Here is a 22,984-nt window from a genome sequence, read left to right on the forward strand (position 1 = left end):
AGCCGTAGAATTTCGGAGGAGCAGAAAAAACAAAAACTTAAAACTGGATACTGTACAACATAGATTCAAAAAAGTTTCATCTATAAGTCAACTTAAACGTTGGGCGAAAACAATGAATAGAAATGGAACTTACCGAGAAAAAATTGCGCATATTTGCCAATCCACGTTTGATAATTTAAAAGCCGCTATTGCAGCTGGTACGATAGTGCATGATCGAGATATACGGAAATGGGCATTGCAAGCTCAAAAAATTGTTAGCCATGAAGATATAACATTTAAGGCTTCTCAAAATTGGTTACTAAAATTTAAAAAAGCTCATAGAATAGTATCTTGAAAAATAAATAAATTTATCACCAAAAAAACATTAGAAAGTAAAGAAGAACTACAAACTAATGCTGATGCTTTTGTAGCTGATGTTAAATCATGTAAACCAGAAATCGGCATTGCAAACTTTTATAATTCAGTTCAGAGTGGTTTCCAATTAGAAATGCACTCGGGAAGAACATTAGCAGTTGAAGGAGAAAAGCAGGTGCAATGTCGGTTTCATCGACAACGCACAGTTATAGAATTCAGCCAACTATATCAGCAACCGGGAAACTTTTATCACCACTTTTTATAGTATTAAAAGAAAAAAGTGGTCAATTCGGTCCGATAGTGGAATCTTCATTATTTCGACCAGAAAATGTGCATGGGGAAGCATCTAAATCTGGAAAATTAACGACAAGTTAGTATATTTTTGTTTATTATAATGCAATGACATCAAAAAATTTTGATATTTTTTTATTTTAGATCATTTTTAAATTTGGTTGAAAGAAGTTTTTTACCCAAATGTTGGACCTCAATCTATAGTTTTACTCGACTCTTGGAGTGGACATTGCGATAAAGCTGTAAGGGAAACGATGCCGACAAACAAAATTGTTAATATAAGAAAAATTCTCACAGGAACGACAGGGAACATCCAACCACTCGATGTTTATGGTTTATGGATTTCGTATCTGGAAAAACTTCGTTCGACGTTTATCAGATCAAGTAATTTTGATGGACTATGAAATGTATCTACATTTAAGAAACAACATCATAAAAATGCAGTCTCTTGTCCATAACCAGCTTTCCACACCAAGATATACAAATATTTTTAAATACGCTTGGTATAAAAGCGGCTACATTGCTGAAAAACCAGCTAAAACAGATAACTCTGTTGATTTTAGTTTTGGAGATTCTTGCAATATACATTGCGAAGTAGAAGTATGTAAAAATGTTGCTATAATACGGTGTAGTTGGTGTAAAAGATCATTATGTTTCAAACACTTTTTCGATGATTATCATTTCTGTAAGGAATTATCATATCTGGTAAGGAATTGTTGAATGATACATTTTAATTTACCATTAATTAAAAAAAACGAAAAAGATAAAAATTATTATGAAAAATCAAAATATATGTAGTATCGCCTACGATGGCTCTTACGTAAATATATTTATGTATCTACATACGAATATAAATATATATGTATAAATCTATAAATGATAATTAGACCTCGCGTTTAACATTCTCATGTTTATTTTTAAGAGATATTTCTCGCTATTTTGGTACAATTAAAATAAAATGTATTAAACATATTTTTATTTGTCATAAATTATGTTTGAGCTACAGATATATTTTATCAAAAAAAATGGGATACCCCACGTACGGTGTAGAAATCAATTATTTTAAGAAACAGCAACTAATAAACTCAATTCTCCCAAAGTTAGGTCTATTAGCCTACATTTGGTTGTTTAAAGGTGGTTTATGGGGGTTTGGTGGGTTAGAGGTAGGTTGGTTAGTTGAGGTAGCTCACTCAGGCGTAGGATTAAATTATTTCAGGAAATTACAAACGACTTAACTCGTGTTTTCCAGCGTTGGGAAGTTTAACCTGCTTGTGTTTCAGTAAGGGTGGTTTATAGGGGTGGGGGTTAGATAGGTTAGGGGTAGGTGGATAAGAGGTATGTTATACAGCTGGGATAACTCGATTATGGTGTAAAATTCAATTATTTTAAGAATTAACAAACGACTAAAGTTGCTTTTTACAGGATTAAGTGGGTTAGCCTGCATGTGGTTCGGTAAGGGTGGTTTATGGGGGTTTGGTGGGTTAGAGGCAGGTTGGTTAGTTGAGGTATCTCGCTCATGCATAGGATTAAATTATTTCAAAAAATAACAAACGACTAAACTTGTTTATCTCAGGGTTACGTGGATTAACCTGCTGATAGTTTGACGGGGGTCGTTTCTAGGGGGTGAAACACCCCTTAAATATATTTTTTTTTAAATCCGGAAACACGTCAATTTAATTTTGGTATTTTCTTATTATCAGTGCGATTTTTCAATCACTCGAGCTGATTTACTATATTACATGTCGTAAAACAGTACAAAAAATAGTGTATTTACCCCTATTAAAAAGGGAGTTGTAATCCTTCGGTATAAATGTTATGTCCTTAAAAGCGCCTTTTTATAAGAAATTTTTTAACGTTGAGTTTACTGAAAAATATTCATTTGATGCTGAGAAATATTAAAAAAAATGATTTTAGGGGTTGATTTTCAGGGTGGATTTCACCCCTCAAAAGCCCTTATGGGCCGATAAAAAAACACGTATCTAATTTTTTTTCAAGAACTACAACATATCCCAAAATCATTTAAATCGGCGAGGTCGGGTTGGGGTGGTTCTCTTGTAAGATATTGTATATCCTCTTTTCTATTTAACGTATTTTTATGTAAGCCAATGTGTAACATTTCGGATATTCTTCGTTTCTTATAATTCTTTTCATAATCCAATATCTTAGCTTTTTTCCAGTCGAATTCGTGTGAGAACGTTCTTCTATGTGTAGCTACTACTGCATCTGAATCAATGTTTTTTTTATGTTCGTTTAATCTATTTGTTAATGAACGTTTACTTCCACCTATATAAATTGCTGAACATTATTTGCAGTTAAAACTGTAGACAATACCAGTGTTTGTTCATGTTCGATTCAGACATGCAAAAATAATTATCTAAAATTTTATTGTCAATTTTTGATTTCCTTAGTAAGGACGTCGTTTTGTCTAATTGTTTTTCCAAAAATTTAATGTCTGTTTATCTCTTGTATCTCAATTTTTTTTAAAGATTTTATTTGCTAGAGTTGACAGAACATTATTAAATTCATTTTTGGAATATCTATTTACGAAAGAGATATTCTTTAATTTTGTCATATGTTGAAAAATTTAGACAAATGCTTGACTTATCACATAAAATGAAATTTCAGAAATTGATGTCAAAGAATCATAACAAAAAACAACAAAAATTCACTTGTTGTCAAAGTTGGATAAAAAATTTAACAAGCATTGATCTTCCTAAAGAAGTGGCTCAAATAATTCCACTTGGTCCAAAATTTTGTTACTCCACTGAGGTTTATAAACCACAAATTTTAACTATAAAAAATGTGGAAAGTCTATTAGAAACAGACTATATAAAAACGACTCCTATCTGAAAAACAAGATATCCGTAGTAAAATAACGAGAATATTAGAAACAGCTAATAAAAATAAAAAAACATATATCTATTGAACAAAAAGAATTTAACAAAAAAATAAAATCAACAAAACAATTTTTGAAATTGTATCCAGACATTATGTTTACAAATGCACACAAAGGTAATGTCACAGTAGTCATGTCAAAAAAAGAATATTTAGAAAAAATGAATACTTTATTAGAAAACAATATCACTTATATCAAAGATAAATCAAACCCTCTGAAAAAATTACAAGGAGACGTAAAAAGAATTTTAAAAGACTGGAATGGCAATGGTTTTCTGAAAAAATATTGGCATAATAATGATTTGATTCAAACGGACATAACTATAGCAAAATGCTATGGATTACCAAAAATTCATAAAGAAAACGTGCTATTACGTCTAATAATTTCATCAATTAATAGCCCTACTCACAAATTAGCAAAATTATTACATAGTACACTTAAAACAGTTATAAAGAAACCTAACTCTCACATTTTAAACAGTGGACACTTAAATCAGAAATTAAAAGATATTTTTATTCCAAACGATCATGTTTTAATATCATTGGATGTAAGTTCCTTATTTACAAACATATCGTGTGATTTAGTGTTAGAAGGATTGGACAAACGTTATGAACAAATTAAAAATTGTGAGTTTCCAATAGAAGAGATTCGGAAAGGTATAGAATTTTTATATAATAACACATATTTTGTGTTCAACAAAATTTATTATAAACAAATATTTGGAAGCCCGATGGGCTCACCTATCTCTCGTTTACTGGCTGATATTGTTATGGAAGACTTAGAGAAACATTGCTTGAGCGTGTTGCGGATTGAATATAAAATTAATCCTGTTTTCTATTACAGATACGAGTATGTTGATCATACATTGATGTACGTTCTGAATGATAAAATTGATTTAGTTATCGAGGCGTTCAATTCCTATCATAATAGACTACAATTTACGTTTGAAATTGAAAAGAATAATTTTATTCCATTTCTTGACTTAAATTTAATCAGAAATGATAATAAATTAGAATTTGACTGGTTTCTCCGCTTAAAATTTCCAGATCAATTTTATATGAAATTTCATATGAAATTTCATATGAAAATTGATATAAAATTCATATAAAATTCATATGAATTTCACATAACATTTGTATGAAATGCATATGATATTCACATAACATTTTCGGACAAATTTTATATGTTTTTTAAGTGAATATCATATGGATGTCATATGAATGTTATATGAAATTCATATGAATTTTATATCAATTTTTATATGAAATATCTACATATATATTTGCTTAGCTTCATCAGAGAAATATCTTAATTGAAAAAATACTCAATTTTCAATACATAGTTTTTTCAATTTTTATTTTTTTAAAAACATATAAAATATGAAAAATATAAAAAGCAATCAATAATGTACCATATTAGGAAGTTCAGTGAGATACTGATTAGATTTTGCAGCTACAAAAACGGCAATGCTCTCAATATCGTCTGTATTCAACATAGAAACCTGTTCATCAATTTTTATAATTTTTTTGATTTTATCACACTTAAAAAATTCATTATCAGTTTGTATAATGTTACATAGAATATATTCTCTGCATTTTTTTCCGTCGACTATGTACTCTAGAATTTGTGCAAAATTACCGCATTTCATTTTCACAAAAGAATTATTTGATCGATTTTCGCGATTAATCTTTGAACCAAACAAGCAATTTTTTTTTATTAGTCGATGATATGATTTTGTATGGGTTTTAGAAAGTTTTTTTAATTGAATGAACTCATATTACGTATACGATGATTTCCCAATATATATGTTTTCCCCTACTTTCACTGTTTTTTGTGTAAATATTTTTTCTAATGACTGGACAAAATCTAATACTGGTGAGTCTTTGAATTTTTTAAAAATAATTTGTTCCAACGAAAATGAACTATTTTTATACTCAAGTCTACGGCACACTTGATGCAAGACTCCTCTAGTTGTTTTGATTGTACGTAAAATTTTCCCATTACCAGATTCAAAAGGGTAACCGTGATGTACGAGTACAAAAAGTGGTCCCCAATTTAAAACGCTTTCAGAAATATGCAACAACTGATGGACATTATACGTCATTGCTTTTTTTCCATACAATATTTCGGTTTCTGTAACAAAATTTCTCTACAATAATTCAGTCTCTTGTAAATCAGTTCGACGAATGGAAGAACTCATCAAGATTGAAACAGCTTGAACTAGTAGCGGCTAATGCTCTTCGTATTTTTTAAATTCAGGATTTTCCGACGAAATATCTCTTAAAATTGGCAAGCTAAAATATAATAGCCAGTTCTCCCATTTTCTCAATTTCCAATTTTTTCTTTCATCTAAAGAGCGAGGTAGTCGAGATATTTGCTTTGGCGCTAGAATTTTTAATAGTATTTCGTTAATAAAGGGAATGAGACGCTTAAGAGAATATGATTGTTTTGTTTCGTCAAACCAATAGTACGCAAACTGTTTACAAATTCCTAGAAAGATGCAGTGCATCGCATCAGGCACAAATCCTGAAATGATATTGAACCATAAAAGATGAATAAGGGGTGATATTTTTCGCACGCCTTTCATTGACACTGGGGAAAACGCTGATACTTTACTCATTAAATTATAAGTTTCTTGAGCCGTGCGATTTTGTGGTTGATTTTCGAGAAGTACATATTTGATAACTTTTTTTTTTTTTAGTTTTTACAGGTTCGCCTGGGTGATAACACTAATTACAGCCGTAACGGCCATTGAATTGAATAACACCTTGCATTGGTGCTCGCGCAATCGCGTCGACACAACAACAAATTGGATAGAGTTTAATAGTTTTTACATTGCCATTAATTTTACAATGGATTCCTTCAGTATTCATTGAATGAATTTTTTTAATAAACGTCTTCAAAAAAATATTCATATTTGGCTTACTTTTGCCAAACCATAATCCGCTTATTATGGTATTCCTATTTCTTTCTGCAATAGGAAGTTCATTTAGTAACATTTGAATGGGCCAAATAGAACAATTAGTACTTTTAGAAGTCGGCGACCCATCAGTGTTAAATATATTTGTAATAAATGTCTTTTTTTCATGAACAGGCAATGATTCAACAAATTCTTTATAAAGTTTTCCGTCATAAATATCTTTGAATATTTTGTCACGCTCTTCTAAATTATTCATTAGCGTAGTATAATATTCATGATTTTTTTCGATTAAAAACTTAACTTCTTTTTCGATATTAAAAATAACAAAATAATTTACGTCATTGCCTTTCACTGAAATTCTCTGTTGGCATTTATCACAAAATACATAATTTTCAATAGGACTAAATTTACGAAGATAAATAAAACACTTATTACACACAGCGTGATATTCAGCATGATCTTTACGCCTAAGCATCTGATCTAACTTATAACGCGTGTCAGGCAAAACAGGAGAGGTTACAAAACTATTTATCATGGAGCATATACTTTCTATACAATTAATTGGCAATTTAAAATGATCAGCTAATTTGGTAATAGCAAACATCATTTCTGTAGCGGAAACAGCAAAACGAACATTCGACTTTTTATTGAAATCGCAGTTTTGCAATTTGTTTTCAAGTTCAAGATCTTCTCCATTCTCTGTCTTTTTCCAAAAGTCTTCTTCAAATTCAGAATCATCCTCGAAATAATCAGTGGCAAAAAAAGACGGTGTTGATTCAAATTTGTCTTCAGATACCTGAAACACAAAATATTTTAAAATTCAATTCATGCTATTGACACCTCTGTTGATTAAATGTAAAATATAAATAAGGAAAAAATTATTCATTGTGTATATAAATCTTAAATTCATTAAAAATGTGCATGTAAACGCTGATAAAAAATCCCAAAATGGAAAACTACATTTTATTCACATTACAAACGCATCAGTGAACTGATTATTTGTTTATTTAGGTGGCTTCTTTTCAATAGACTTTTTTTGTAATTTCTTTCTAGGTTTTAATAATTACTCACGAATTCATCATAATGCATCATAACTTCTATTGGTTGCTCATAGTTTTCCACATCAAACAATTCACGTTCAGTCTCCTCGTTAGACGACTGACTTGTATATCCTATGATATTATAATTAGAAAGTGCAACAGCGCACTGATCACTACTTTGCTCATAAGTTCCTGCTAATTTTGAGCCTTGAGTTTCTTTGTTTTGAAGTGCATGCCCATGGTAAATGTTATGTACAATAGACTGATAGCATTCCTATAATAAGTAGTTATTATATTCAAACATTATTTCATAAAAACTATAAAACTTTACAAACCCTGTTGTTACTGTCCTCCGAACTGTCACTTTCACTGCACATTTTTCTTTTAGCATCGGACTTCGTTGATCTGGAAGGACTGGTACCTGATTTAAGATAACGTTTATATTTTCTGGGCCGCGACATTTGGAGAGCTAGTTGTCCATTCAAATGTAGAAAATAATCAATATACACTTACAAGATATTAGTGAACTATGCAGTGAATAGTAAATAGTATATACTTGACCAGCAGTTTAAGATTAATTGAGAGCTGCAATTGTGTGTCCGGCTCAATCTGAGTTTATATGTATGTAATAGCAACGAATATAGACGTTTAATTTAGCGTCTATATTCGTTGGTAATAGTCCCGCGATGGAAATTTTTTTTAACCTTGATCACATAAATAAAAATTAGTGTTATAATTTGTTTTTATCTAAAGCATACTGTCACACAATAGTCGCAATTGCAATATGTAAAAAATATAAATACGTTTAGTTAATAACTCACTTGTAGGTTATCAACACGTACTTTCAGTTATTTACAAATATCAAGAGTCATATACGCATTTCTTATTCTTGTAATTCACTTTGGTAGTATTACGCTATTGTTATCAGTGGTCGGTAACGTTCAGCACTGGTTTCAATTATAAATTATAATTCGTAATGTATATATATAATAAAGATACACGTGTAAATGAAAATTATTATCATTATTTTAAAGATTAATTATTTTTAATTAATATTTTCGTATATTTTATAAACTTTAGTATGATTAAAGAATATTTGTTTTCAAGTGAGGATGAATTGGAAGGTGGAATGGTTGCAATCAAAGTAATTATCAGCGTGATTGGTTGCCTCTTCTTTGTTTCTAAAATGTAGACACGCGTATATATACATATTAATTTTAAGTTCATTAGTTATAGTTATTGTTTAAAATAATTATATTTATTGAATAGTTAGAACTGTTAGTAGTACTAACTCTTAATAGTACTAATAACAATTAATTAAGTGTTAAATAATTAATTAACATGACGGGCACGATTACTTATACATTAGCCTATATGTATGAGGTTATGCAATTTGCGGTTTTGCGCATAAAACATATTCAAAGCTTGTTACCAAAAAATTACGAGGATTATGAAGAAGATACAACTTATTTCTATAAGCATCTAGGTTCGAAAAGACAAGATGAAATCAAAATTTTTGAATTGGGAGGTAAGAAAATTAATAAATTTTGAAAGGTTAAATTTTTATAACCTACAAAACATTATCATGCCAATAATGATTTTTTTTTAGATGAGAAGTCAATGCAAGAGAGTTTAAAAAAAATTAGAGCACTGGTTTTTTCCCATGCCTTGATAGATGACGTTGACATTGAAGAATTAACCGTTATTGACATTAACAACATCCATGAATTTTCTACATCTAAACCTAAATATAAAAGCAACTTTGAGAAAGGAACATTGTATACGTATATTGATCAAGATGGAAGTAAACGAAAAGTATACATACTGGCCATCGGAGGTAGAATATTAATTAATTTATTTAGTTTTGACTGATTATTGTATTATTTATTATATTTTGGTTTTTTTAGATGAACGTGAGATGATCAGTATACATACGGAAATACAAAAAAGAGTGCATTTACACAATGCAAAATCATTATATTCTTTACTAAGATTTGTCAAGAACGATACTGTACACGTCATCAATATAGATGATATCGAAGGATTCATTTTAAACAATAATACTTTAGATTTTAACAATGATGTTGTATATCAAAAGAAATGTGATGATGATGAAAGCGAGGACATACAGATTTTAAAATTAGGTGGTACGAAAGATAAAACCATTAGTTTCTGATATTGCACTGTCAATATAATTTGCATTGTATCCCTAGTGATAAAATCCATGTGGATTTTTATGCGGATTTTCCATGTGGAAATCCATATGGAAATCCACATGGAATTCCACTCGGTCATGTGGAATTCCATGCGGAAAATCCACATGGCCAAGTGGAATTCCATGTGGATTTTCCATGTGGAATTCCGCATGGAAAATCCACGTGGAAAATGTAGGTCGATGTTCCACATGGAAAAATAATTTTTTCAGTTCATTTTTCTGTAAATATAATAATGGTAAAATCATACTAATGAATAAGGTAAGTAAAATATTAATAATGTTGCTACTACATCTCTTTATTAATCTCTCTTTCTATACAGTGAAACGATCTCTAACTAAACTTATCATCAATGGGAGATAATTAAATATGTTTGGTATGCTTTTTGGCTATTCAAAATTTCACAGACACTTAAGAAATGATTACAGCTTTTAATTCAAATATTCTAATATTAGCTGTAGTCATAAGAGGAACAAATACATTACTACATACATTCTTAATGTATAGTTAAAAATTAGTGTCACGAGTAAACATTGTCATTGCCATGACATCGTGTTACAAAAAAGCTCTTTATAAAATGTTAAACTAAAAAAAAACGTAATTAGAATCTAGTAATCTTTCAGAGTATAAACAAGGTTAAACAGATTTGCTTTATCCTATATGGCTTAAACATTTTGTGCAGCCATTTTCTCGAGATCTTTCTTTTCATCTTGAACGGCTTTTTTTATTTCATCGCTTATCGTACGATTTTTGGATTTTATCTTTTCCTTTGCTTCTTGAACAGGTTTATTCCTTTTCCAAAAATAGTAAATGGCGCATTCTGAAACAATGATTGAAAATATATTAATTAGGACAATTAAAATCGTTAAATGATAGAAATTATTATATAATTAACTCACTGTCCAAAGTTAACATTTCAAGTGGTGGAATTTTTTTCCTTTTATTTTTTCCTCTGGGAGTCAATACATTGTTACTTTCGGCCAAACACAATTGAGCTCTCTGAGCCCGACTGGGGAAAAGCTCACGAAAGATGTTCAAAATAAACTTGCTAAAGTCTTTATGGAAAGCCTCGTACCATTTTGAATGATCCATAGAGAAATCATCATTCAAATATATTATTTGAACCTGTAAACAACAAAACGCAAATCTCCATAATATTTAAAGAACTATCATTATGATTTTATCATTATAATAAATAACATACTAAGTTGCCACGAACATCTACTTTTTCTTTCTTCAAAAATTTGGTGAATCTGTTCCTTACATCCTTATAGTCATCATTACCTTTTATAGGTTGCAAAAGATTCTCATAAGCTTTATCAAATGAATGACTAGTACTTTCTGTGCTTACATCATTAGTTTCTTCACTACTTCTACATTGACCATTAGAAGGCTTATTAGAGTGTTTCTCCAAATCATCCTCACGATTTTTATTTCTAACACATTTATGCTTTGGTTTGTCGTTATTATCCTTGGCATTTCGTCTTTTCATAAATCTATGGTGGAATCTTAATAATTCTTTCTCGTTCCAGCTGACATTCAATTTATTCTGTTGTTGAGTATTTCTTTTCACGGGAGACAAATTCTCAAATTCATTTGGAGCAGGTAAATGATTTTCAGAATCAAACCCTCCATCTTCATTTTGTAAAAGAGATTCTTCTTCAACATTATTCAAACTGTGTTGCTCTTCGATTTCTTTGTTTATTGGTGACAAATTTAGATCATCCTTATCGATCTTCTTTTGAAAGAGTGCTGTACGTGCTTTTGGTTTATGCTGTCTATGTATTCGATGATCATCTATAAAAAAATTATCAATGCTTATGTATAATTGATTTTGTAACGGGGTAAAACCGTTTAATTATTTTATGCGCGTAAATACTCTAAAAGGACGCGCGCAGTTAATTATGCTCAGTACGCAAATCGGAGAGCATGTAAAGATAGGCGCCAGTCAGCCAGTAGTTGTCAATATCCTATAATCAATCGGGAGTGAGTGGAAGCTATAAGATATGAGAGAATCAAAGAAAACACTTGTTAGTAATATAAATTGGATCTTTTATTATCCCTCATACTCTACAGAAGGTCGGCCCGCGCGTTTGTTTATGTTCGCGCTCGCTCATCGGCAACACGCTTTGCCGGTACGCTCGCTGTTCTTTGTTAATAGAAAGAGCACGCCTTGAGAACGATGTTTAGTCGTCAATTAGATAACCGCGATCGCGAGATTAAGCTGGCCAGCTTACCTTATATTTGCAGGCGATCGGAGAAGTCACAAATACCTCGCACAGAGCGGAACTGTTTTTATTGTTTCTTTCGCGAGTCGCGAGTTCGCGCACGTTGTGGTTTCGCCCTCGATGGCGAAACCTCACACACACTTCCGACAGCTCGTGCTCTCCTTCCTCTGCGATCAAGCCAGTGGATGTCTGGCACCTCGGTGGTAGCTGTCGCAGCTATCTGACACAAGCTGAATATCACTGATCTGGCGTATAGTCGTCAAGGGCACGTGAATCGGTGATAACAATAGCGAAAGCGGGCGGACACTATGATGGTCTAAGCTTCACTGGTTCAAATTCTATTACGCGCGTTCCGTCTGCTCGCGTGCCGAATTCCTTCATTACCTATTTCGTTCCCCCGGTAGGTACTGCCCTCACAGGCAGCAATTAAGCTAAATAATCAGCGCTAATTTTACGTTTACCGTCACAGCCCCCTTCCAGTCTGGACCTATAGGGTCCTCGACGATAATTCCATTAGCGCTGCCCTTTCCGAGGAGGAGAAGAGGAAGGATAATAAAGGGTTATAGTCTAAGTGATGTTAAATTTGTACTTTATTGTACGACAGGGCGATATATCGGTGGCCGTGCCCACGGGGGCAGAGCATCATCACCTAGCTGGTCTCGGTGGCAGTTCCTGGCCCTGGTCGTCCAACGGGGGTCGGCCGCGCGCCTCCCACCCCAGCCTCTCTTGGACCAGGTCGGCGTGTTGTCGCACGCGTGGGCAGCGGTCCGTGCGGGTCACCCCGGGGTAGTGGCATACGTTGCACCCTTCCCACTGAGCGCGGGAAAGGTGCCCCGTGGGAGGCCTCGCTCTCTGGGGGTCAGAGGCAACCCGTTTCTACGGTTCGGGGCGGACCACAACGGTCTTTCAACCGTGGAGTCCGCACCCGTGGGGCCTAAAACCACATTGATGTGGATGGGCCCCGTTGCTTGACCGCCCTGGCTCCCGTCCACACTTACCACCAGGTTTACCCCGCACTTTTGCGGGCCCTGGTGCGACGTGATCCCCGACCTGGTTTCCGGAGCCGTTGTCCTGGCTCCGGCGATCGGAGACTGGGGGAGGCTCGTGGGATCGCCACTCGCCAGGCCCTCGATGGCCTGGCGGTGACGCTGCTGAACCTCTCTGATCGCCGACGCGAACTGACGACGGCGGGACACCACCTTATCCCAATAATCTAAATCTTCCGGGTGGTGTCCTGCGGCTGTGTACGTGTCGTATTCGGCGTACACAGCCCGTTGGAGGGTGTTGAGGGTCGCCCAGTCGTGCTCGACTTCCCTCAACCCCTCGACGATGTCTCCCCAGGTCCGCCCGCCAGACGGGGGTGTCTGACTGGTGAACCTGGGGCGCCAGGTCGCGTCGGCGGCTCCCTCCTCCGTCTGGGTGCCGATGGTCGAGGTTGGGGCCTTTCGGGGGATTGGTCCCGATGGGGGCCCGGGCAGCGGTGCGGCGTCACCACGCGCGATGCCGGGGCTTGTCGACGGCATCGCGGTCGGCTCTTCTGCCGGGAGCTCCTCTATGAGCACGGATGTCGAGCTCTCGTGAGCTCGCACCCGCGCTCGCTCCTCTTCCTCCTTCTTTGCGGCGAGCAGGTGGAGGGCGGCATGCACCACCCCCTCGACGGCGGGACCTAAGTCCAAGCCGATGAGGGCGGCTGTCGCTTGCTCGAATTGTTTGAGCGTAATCTGCATCCTGTAAATATCCAGCGAGTTAGTGTCCTGAAATAATTTTGGACATCGAAGGTGGGCGCCTGTTCGGCTGCCCAGGGCCTTCGTCGCCGGAGTCGAAGGTGGGGTCCTTGGCGTCGGTCTCCCAGGTCCTTCGTTCGCCGTGTATCATGCATCCACGGTTGTCGCTTTCGGTGGTCTGCCCCTCTTCCTCTTCCCGATGATGGGAGGAGGGGCTCGTGTTGTTTGTCGATGTTGTGTAGTGTGTGTAGTTCGCGCGGACTTACGAGGTCTTCCTCGTGGGCGCTTCGTCGGGTTAGGAGGAGGGATATCTAGTGGGACTCGGCTGGGGGGATTACGGCGAGTACGGCGAGGTGATTTCGGATTTGTTGCGTCGTCATTTCGGAGTGTATTATCTGAAGTGTCGGCGCTCCCGTTTCCGTGCATCGATATGTCGCTCGTATTGGGCGGAACGCTCATCACCTCGGTTCCCTCGGTGGTAGAAGTCTCGTCGTCATCTCGCGTTCGGGTCCCATTTTCCGGTATGTCGTCGTCTCGTCCATAATAGGGTTTGAGGTCCTTAGCGTGTATTAGCTCCGTGACCTCCTCCTGTTGGTTGGCGAGGCGATATGAGTTGGCACCAAGTACCTTCGTGACGATAAAGGGGCCGATGAACTTGGGTGCTAGTTTCGCGGAAATGCCCTGCGCCGCGCAGGACAGTATGCGATTCTTTTTCCACACCCAATCACCTTCTTTAAACCTGTGGTCCCTGTGCTTGGCATTGTAGTACTTGGACTGCCTCAGAGACTCATCCGAGGCGCTCTCGTGAGCTTGCTGAATAGCGGAACGGCTATTCTGCATGTGCTCGTTCCATTGCCCGATTCGAAGCAAACTCTCCTCTTGTGCGGCGAGCTCGTCCATCCGTTTCCGAAGAGTATTCGGGGCTCCCGGTTGTCTGCCGTAATTGAGCATGGCCGGACTAACCCAACCCCGGTGGAACTATGGACGGCCGTATTCAACGCGAACATGAGTTCGGGTAGCGTTCGGTCCCATTCCCTATGATTCCCCTGCAGATACGACGTTATCATCGTCTTCAAGGTACGGTTAACCCTTTCCGTAGGGTTAGCCTGCGGGGTATAGGTTGGGGTGAAGGTCCGTTTTATCCCCTGATCTCTCAGGTACCCGTCCACCAACTGATTGCGAAACTCGGTGCCGTTGTCGGACAAGAAGATCTTTGGCGTGCCGAAACGTAGGATTATTCGTTCCCGAAGTTCCTTCACGATCGTCTTGCCGTTAGCACTACGTATGGGTATACATTCGACCCATCGTGTGAATACGTCGATGAATACCAGGACGTATTCGTGCCCTCGTGGGCTCTTCGGAAAGGGTCCGGCGATGTCGCCCGCGACCACTTGCCAAGGCATAGACCATGTTCGGTCCTGCATGAGCCCGCGCGGTGGTCGCTGCTCGACCTTGCACTGTTGGCAGACCTGGCACTTTCGGACGTATCCCTTCACATCCGTGTACATTCCCGGCCAGTAATAGGACTGGGCGACGCGGGCGAAGGTCTTCTCGCGTCCTAAGTGTCCTGCCGTCTCTAGGTCGTGATTTTCAAACAACACCGCTTTGCGTTCTTCCGGGGGCACGACGAGTTTCCATTCGTCGCCATATCCGTCTCCTCCTTGATGATCGTAATTCGGCTTTCGGTGATACATCACCCGGCCGACAACCTTCCAATTCGGGTATTGCTCTGGTTGGCTCTCGACGCGTCGGAATTGATCCGTGTACCAGGCGCTGTCCCTTGGCTTCGGCTGGTCCATTGCGCCAACCTATGCCTTCGTGGGCTCGAAAGCGCTCGATAAGGCGTCGGGCAACACATTGTCTGCCCCCTTTCGATATTCGATCTCGAAAGTATGGCCTTGAAGTTGTAAAGCCCATGGGGCAAGACGTCCAATCGGGTTTTTCAGGTTGTATAACCATTTCAGGCTATTGTGGTCAGTTATCACCCTGAACGGGTACGCTTCTATGTATGGGCGAAATTTTTGGATGGCCCACACGACCGCCAAGCATTCGCGCTCCGTAGCTGAGTAGTTTTGCTCAGCCGGATTAAGGACTCTGCTAGCGTACTCTATGATTCGGTCGCCGTCTCCTGCTTTTTGTATCAGGACGGCCCCGATTCCGGTAGCGCTAGCATCTGTCTCCAGCACGTATTGCCCATCGGGTTCCGGTAATCCCAGGCATGGTGCGGACATCATGAGTGCCTTAATTTTGGCGAAGGCTTGTTCCTGTTCCTCTCCCCACACATATTCGCTCTTTTTTCCTGTTAACCTCGTTAACGGTTGAGCGTGTGTGGCGAAGTCGGTCAAGAATCTGCGGTACCACGAAGCAACCCCCAGGAAGGTGCGCAGCTGTCGCACGTTTCCTGGTCGTGGGTACTCCATGATAGAGCGCACCTTTTCAGGGTCTGGCCTGATCCCCTCGCGGTTAATCAACAGGCCGAGGTATTTGGCTTCAGACTTGCAGAAGACGCTTTTCTCTCGATTGATCAAGAGGCCAGCTTCGCACACCCTGTCCAATACGGTTTTTAGATGTCGTAGGTGATCCTCGAAACTGGACGATATCACTATGATATCGTCCAAATAGGCGAAGGCGAATTCGCCTAATTCGGGACCGATCACACTATCGATCAACCGCTGGAAGGTGGCACCGGCGTACGAGAGACCGAACGGCATTCGTACGAACTGGTAATGTCCCAGTCCGGGTACGGTAAAGGCCGTAATCGGCCGAGATTCGATCTTGAGTGGGATCAGGTGATACGCGCTACTGAGGTCGAGCGTGGATATATAGCGCGCGTTTCGCAAACGCCTTAATATATCTTGCATAAACGGCAAGGGATACGCATTCGGCTCAATGACTTTGTTGACCTTTCTGAAGTCAATACAAAATCTGTACGAACCGTCCTTCTTGCGTATCATAACCACTGGGCTCGACCAGCCACTGTCTGCTGGTTCGATTACCCCTTGGGTTAACATTTCCCTTACCAGTTTATGCATTTCCTGCTCGACCTTGTGCGATACCGGGTAGTAACGTTGTTTAATTGGCTTCGTATCACCGACCCGAATCTCGTGCTCGATGCCTGCCGCACATCCCAAGCCCGTCGGGGCTCGGGATAGGGCCTCGTCGATGGTCTTCTGCAGCATGGTCTGTTGTGTAGCCGTAACCTCGGCCAGTTCGATTGTGGCTAATCTCGGACCAGCCTCCAAGCTAGCTACTTCTAGCTCCATTTTGGCCTGCGATCCCTTGAACAGCAACGTGTTATCGTCTGGATCAAGTACCGCTCTGAACAACCTGATGAAGTTCACTCCTAAAATACATTCTTCGATGAGGGTAGGGAGGATGGCTACTCTCGTCGGCATCGTCAACTCTCCCACGGTGAAAGGTAGCATGGCGTGACCGACGATCGTTAACTTACGACCGTCTGGTAATCCTGCTGTTCCCGTGTGGGTGGTGTCCAATCTGACGCCCAGCACAGACGCTATTTGTAGAGCATTACTACCCATGGCTGTGGTGGAAGCTCCCGGATCGTAGAGGGCCCGTATTTGGAAGTCCCCTATCTTCACCGGTAGCCACCAACGCGTCTCCTGTTCCGGGGAATATCGGGAAACAGCTTCGACGGCTCCACAGCTTTGCTCTTTATTCCTCATAGCGCTAACCATTGTGCTCTTGCGTGGTCGAGTGACGTTACTTGTCGTCCGAGCCCCTTTGGTTCGGACGATCGGAGTTCCCATGGGGTTCTTCTTTGACGATTTATGTGCCTTAGCCCGTGCCCCCGAGGGCGTGCACGATCCATACGTCACCGCCTCGGCTGGTCTAGGGTCTCTGGCTTTACTAGCGTCGTCACCCTTCTTCTCCAAGTGCACTCTACCGCCACGCTTATCTTTGGCGTCACTAAGGGAGTTCTCTTTCTCGACGCTCAACACGCTCGCTACTAACGGCGTGGACTGTGTTGGCGGAGGCTGCGAGATCTCTTTGACGGGGTTTGGGTTACTGGATTGAGGAGTGGAATCAACCCCACCTATCCACTCCTTTGCTCGTTTCCCTTATTGCACTGGGGACAGAACTTCCTATAGTAACCCAGTAGGCCGCACTCGGCACATTTGATCGGCCCTGAAAACTCTCTTCCTCGTTTACGGGGAGTCTCCGGCCTTTTAGTTCGGTCCTTGGAAGTCAGGCTTTTGTCAACGCGGTTATTCTTCATTTCCGCCGTCATTTCCTTGATGGACAACAGCAATTGGTTAAACACGTCGATGGGCAGACCCTTTTTCTCGCCAACGACAGATTCCAAACTCGGATTAGGTGTCGCCCTCGAGGGCGTTGGTGTATAGACGACCTGGTGCGTCACCTTTTCGAGTACTTTTTCCATACGGTCCAATCTATCGCTGACTTCCGGTTTGTCACCGGACATTGATGCCACTTTCCCTTTACGACTCTTGCTCGCGTCGGTGCGGGGGTGATACGCCATCTCAGGATACAAAGTCGACTGAGGGTCCGGTATCGTCCGCTCCATCCTCCGCTGATGAAAGTTATTCTAGGCCGTCGTGGCCAGGTCGTTTAGGGTCCGTACGGAGTCCACTTCTGATCTCCGTATTTGACTTTGGATTTCCGGCAGGAGGTTGGCATGTAGCAGGTCCAGCTGGCTCTTGTGCGTCATTCTGGGGTTTAGCCGGCTCATTAGGCCCATCAAGTTCGCGATGTATACATTCGCGGGTTCGTCTGGGCCCTGGTATCGGCCTTGGACCTCTTTGGTTAGACGCTGCTGTTGTTACCTGCTGGTCCCAAACCATGCTCTGGCGTCTGCCTCGAAATCCGCGTAGGAGAACCATTCATTCCGCATCGCTTCGAACCAGACGAGGGCAGGACCGGCGAGTAGCTCGGATACGGCCGTGAGCATCTCGTCTTCGGTAAGTCCAGCGCTGCTCCTCGAGTTGTCCAACCTTGATAAGAAGGTGTTGATACTCGCGTTGCCTTCTCCGGAGAACCTGAGTTTCCATCCCCGGACGATGCGTCCGACGTCCCTTGTTGTCGACAACGGGCTTGACGTCTGTTGGGATGACCACATGCTCGGCGGGTGGTTGTTCACTTCAGCATTAACTCCACCGAGTTGATGCTGTCCACCCTCTCCGAAAGGGGGCGTCCGGCGGGGGGTCCTGCCGGCGGCCTCCGTGGGCCTCAGTCCGGGTCCGGCTGGAGTGCTCTGGGGTAGCCTGGCGTCGTAATGGCATGTAAATGTATCCTGGAATGCGACGCTCCTACGCGTGTTTTCCGGTTGTGGTTCCTCACTGAAACTGATTGACTCATCTTGCCGCATATTCCTGTGTACGGCATCTTCCAGTTCCTTCATCCTGGTTGACAGGTTGTCGATTTGTTCCTGCACCTTGATGTTGGTACTGACGATTTGTTCTACTATATGGGTTAGGTTAGACGCATTTGAATTTCGTGAGTCTTGTACCTCCCATTTCCTCTCATGTTCCCTGGACCGGAAGATAAGGTCTTGTATCATCACCGCGAATGCCGGCGGGAGTTTAAACTGGCTGCCTTCGTCAGTTGTTATAGTAATTTCCTTCTTACTATTTGATTTTTCTCCGCTGTCCAGGGTATTCGCGATGTTTATCGCGGTTTTTTGAACTCGCGATATTACGTTCGCGCTCTGTAATAGTTGGGCTAGCGGGTGTTCTCCTTCCTGCTCGGATGCTGTGTGTTCCTGGCATAGGGACACAATTAGCTCCGAGCGTAGGGCGGCTCTTTTGGCTGGACTGCTGTGTTGGTGTTCGACTTCCGCGAAATCTGCTGCGGAATAGTCGCCGAGTAGCCAGTTGTGCAGTCGTGCAGCTCTCGAGAGCTTGCTCCCGCTAGTTTTGAGCTCCAGCTGGTCGAGGTATTCTTCGATTTCCTCCTCCTGGAGCGTCCATACCCAATTTTCTACTTCAGTCTGAGTGCGGTCCATAATTGTCCGTTTGTTCGCTTGCGTTTGCCTTCTTTGTAAAATTTACAGTTATGTTACGCGGGTGCGAGTGTTGTATTATAATTCGTACGCCGAATGAAAAAATAATAAAATTTTATTAGCCAACACTGGGCTTGATCAACGGCGTTTTACGAATTATTTGCCGAAAGATTCTTCGCTCGTTAATACGCAATATAATTATCCTACCTATTAGATGCACTAACTGTTTGTTAGTACGGCTGTGTGAGTTAGTATTTAAAATATTGTAACGAGCGTTGCGCGTAATCACCAATAACCGCAGTTAATAATATTAAAAAAAACACATTTACGTTACGACAATACGATGTCAAACAAAATTATTCAATTAAATTAATTTTGTTTGAAAATTGCCGGTGTTAGTTTTCCCCGGGCCAACGGGTATAATATTATTTGCGGCAACTTTCAAAATTCGTTGGTGTTTACGTTCAAGAATCTTTCGGTCGCACTCGCACGCATTCACAGCTAATATTTACAATTTTTCGCCGCGGCGGGCCTTCGCAAGCTAGCTAATAGGTTTTGTTTACTAATGTGGCCTTCGGTGTCAAGTGCGCTCAACAACACTTGACTGCCACCTGGGTCGTTGGTTGACTGGGCGCGAGTTTACTACTGAGAACCGGTGTTTTGCACTATCAAAAACACCGTAGGTTCTTTAACGTTGGGCGCCATGTAACGGGGTAAAACCGTTTAATTATTTTTATGCGCGCAAATACACTAAAAGGACGCGCGCAGTTAATAATGCTCAGTATATAAAATCGGAGAGCATGCAAAGACAGTCGCCAGTCAACCAGTAAGTCGTCTTATCGAAGGAAAGTGAGTGGAAGCTATAAGATATGAGAGAATCAAAGAAAACACTTGTTAGTAATATAAATTGGATCTTTTATTATCCCTCATACTCTACAGAAGGTCGGCCCGCGCGTTTGTTTACGTTCGCGCTCGCTCATCGGCAACACGCTTTGCCGGTACGCTCGCTGTTCTTTGTTAATAGAAACGCTATTACATGCACGCCTTGAGAACGATGTTTAGTCGTCAATTAGATAACCGCGATCGCGAGATTAAGCTGGCCAGCTTACCTTATATTTGCAGGCGATCGGAGAAGTCATAAATACCTCGCACAGAGCGGAACTGTTTTTATTGTTTCTTTCGCGAGTCGCGAGTTCGTGCACGTTGTGGTTTCGCCCTCGATGGCGAAACCTCACACACACTTCCGACAGCTCGTGCTCTCCTTCCTCTGCGATCAAGCCAGTGGATGTCTGGCACCTCGGTGGTAGCTGTCACGGCTATCTGACACAAGCTGAATATCACTGATCTGGCGTATAGTCGTCAAGGGCACGTGAATCGGCGATAACAATAGCGAAAGCGGGCGGACACTATGATGGTCTAAGCTTCACTGGTTCAAATTCTATTGCGCGCGTTCCGTCTGTTCGCGTGCCGAATTCCTTCGTTACCTATTTCGTTCCCCCGGCAGGTACTGCCCTCACAGGCAGCAATTAAGCTAAATAATCAGCGCTAATTTGACGTTTACCGTCACAATTTAAACACAAATTTAAATTTTATGGTTATTTATTAATTTATTACCTGGAACTTGTGTAGTAGTAGGAGTATTTGCTACACTTGGTATAATTTCTGGAGTTTTTTCCTTAACGAATGAATTGGAAATTCCATTACGAACTGTACCATCTGTAATACAATATTGTAATGGTAATTTAGATTAATTCTTGCTTTATTTCACCTTGTCCGTACAAAAAGATTATTACGGAGTATTATTACGGGAGTTGAGGCCATAAGCTGATGTTCATTGACAGTCTAAAAAAATATTGTCAAATTATTTATTTGTAAATTATTGTAAAGATTTTTCTATAAATTTATATAAATGTCGAAAGTCACAGTGATACATTTAGAAAAAGTGAAAGTACTAATATTATAAAGACAAACTTACTTGAATCATTGGCGACTGTTTTGCATTTTTTTCTTTTTCTTGCAACTGCCTTGTAAGAGAATTTATTCTTTGCTCCAAATGAAACTTATCAAACTGAAGATTTTCATTGATTTGTTTCAACATGTTATTCCTTTCTGACAACAATGAATTCCTTTCAACCAGAGCCTGTCGCTCTTCTTCAGATTTATTGAACGATTCTTGTAGAGATTTTAATTGTGTTTTTAAAAGTTGGACACTATTGTCTAATCTTTTTTCAAAAGTATTGCTCGATGAATGTATCATCAGATCATTTGCTCGCAAAAGCTTTTGTTGTCTTTGCTTCAGAATATCATTCAGAGCCTTCCTATCTGATTCCTGTATATGTAAGATCATGATTTAAGTAACAATTTCCAAATAAACAACTATTTTTAACGTATCTACTCACAAGCTTAAGCTTCTTCAATTCTTTTTCTTTTTCTTTGTTTTGTAATTTCCTTTTAGCAGCTGCTTGTGTTGTGTGGGTAGTACTTGAAGACTTTTTAGAATAATATTCGTCAACTGTAGTTCTATCTAGACGTTTGAAGTGACCTCTTTTCAAACTGTATTCTTCAAATTGAGTTTTATTCATACAATCTAGAACTGATAAAAGAAAATAATTTTTTTTCAACAATGAAATGCATAAAAGTTCTACAAATAACAAAATGATATATGATATGACTTAATGTACTTACCAGCTAGATCTGATATTTGTATAGGTTGAAGGGTAATTGAATTACCATTGGCACACATTAATTCATAAATGTGATCTTTATGAAAATCAGTATCATTTTGAGGATGGAAATCTTTAATCTTATCAACATGAACTGTCTGAACAGTTTTTAAACCAATAAATTTAACTTTAGCAAAAGTTGGTTTTTCCATGACTAGTATTTCTTCTAACTATTGTTAAATAACTATTTGTTAAAATTATAACGTAAAATTAACTTAATATACTAAAACGGTGAATAATATAATTTTACATTTTAGTGGTTAAGTGCAGGACAATTAGTCAAAGATATAAAATCGCAATAAGTAGTCACACTGCCGGATAAAAAACGCGGCAACAGAATTCTGGAGGGCGGGAATGGGAAATAGCATTCCAAGAGCTTCTTTGTGATTTGCTGTTCCCATTACCGCTTCCGATATTCCGTTGTATCTGAATTAACATACTTATACCTCTTGACCATGCGGTATTCGGGTTTACTTTTCGCGCTCTAAATCGTGTAACTTTTTATATGATATTATTATTGTTTTAATTGACGTCTTCGTTCAGTCGATAATTTTGAAAACACTGAAAGCAAGACCTGTCGACTTTATGATGATTCCTAGTTAATTAAATCTGTGA

Source organism: Phymastichus coffea, unplaced genomic scaffold (genome assembly GCF_024137745.1).
Source record: "Phymastichus coffea isolate CEN01 unplaced genomic scaffold, Cenicafe_Pcof_1.1 PCOF00003, whole genome shotgun sequence".
Classification (NCBI taxonomy): Eukaryota; Metazoa; Arthropoda; class Insecta; order Hymenoptera; family Eulophidae; genus Phymastichus; species Phymastichus coffea.